The 1,248-nt window shown below is 41.7% G+C and overlaps 1 pseudogene; it reads right to left on the bottom strand.

Annotated features, from left to right (window-relative positions):
* The window catches only part of LOC102477446 (AKT-interacting protein pseudogene), a 1,906-nt pseudogene extending 1,231 nt beyond the window's left edge, over positions 1–675 (bottom strand).
* Positions 676–1,248: the final 573 nt, after the last annotated feature.

Below are 1,248 nucleotides of genomic sequence, written 5' to 3'. Positions count from 1 at the left end.
TTTTTTTTTTTTTGCATAAGGCACTTGAGTTCCCTATGTATTCTGGTTATCAGTGACCACTTCACTTTTAAAAAGCTGAACATCTTTGTCATACAGTACTGCAGCTTCTGGAAGCAGGGTGTGCTTGCTGTACCAGTCTGGCAGAAAACTCTTCTCACATACATTAATCCTTGCTGAATATGATTATGGTTCCACCTTCATTTTGAAAATGCCTCTTTGTATCTGGTTCACCTGAAGAGAGATCTCCTAATGGGTAAAAGACAGGAATATCATACACCAAGTGTGGATGGTCACCATCTGGAGAGTGATCAGAGATGTAAACTGTAAACTTAAATATGCCATCTTGATAAAGTCCATGCCGTATGAATATTACTCCAAACTGTGTTAATGCAGAATGGTAAGATGGCTGCACATAGACACCTGTTAACTTCTGCTTCACAACCAAGGTAAATTCTGCAAAAAGAGAGTATTCCAAGTAGAAAAGTCTGTAAGATGTGTGCCATTTGTTGACTGTGCTGGTGGAGAAGGAGATGTGGGTTTAGTTACGGGCAAAGCATTTTCGGGAATAGAAGACAGCTGTTTCTTTGGCACAGTTCATGGAGAATTGGTTTCCACATCCCCTGTTAATGTCTTCTCTTCACCATGAGATTGTTTGCATACAGAACTTGTAGACATGGTGCAAAAAGAGTTTTTAATACATACTTCAGACAAAGAGTTTCTGGGATCAGTGTCATCAAACTTCATCCCCAACATACATTTTGCCTGTCTCAAGGTGGTGCAAGGCGGGAGCCATCTCCTGGGCTTTCAGCTATCTCTAAAATGGCTCATGGCCTTAAGCCCTTCTCGTTGTTGGGGAGGTGGGTGAAGGGGGGATAGATGGGAGACCACCAGGCTCAACAAAGCTTCCACCTCAAGGAGGGCTCAGGGCCAGAGACCTGGGCAGGGAGAGCACGTCCTGGATGGGGCAAGACCGGCCAGATACATCTAGTTTCCTCATGCTGGTCTGGTCCAGATTGTGCCACAACTAATAGCATTTTTAATGAAAAAAAAATTTCACCTTTCCAGATCCTGCCTCGAAATACTCTTTGGGGTAACTTTTTCTGCATGTCTCTGTTTTTCTGAAGCTTTGAAATTATTTCTCATCAAGGTCTTGTATAACCTGTTTCAGACTCTATTGTTGTATTTTCTTAACTTTTTTCCCCTAGAATAATAAAGATTACTTGAAATATTTCAAGTGGGTTTTATCCC

Source organism: Tupaia chinensis, unplaced genomic scaffold (genome assembly GCF_000334495.1).
Source record: "Tupaia chinensis unplaced genomic scaffold, TupChi_1.0 Scaffold144964_1, whole genome shotgun sequence".
Taxonomy (NCBI): Eukaryota; Metazoa; Chordata; class Mammalia; order Scandentia; family Tupaiidae; genus Tupaia; species Tupaia belangeri.
Note: the sequence above shows the minus strand (reverse complement) of the source record. Positions and strands in the feature narration are given on the sequence as shown.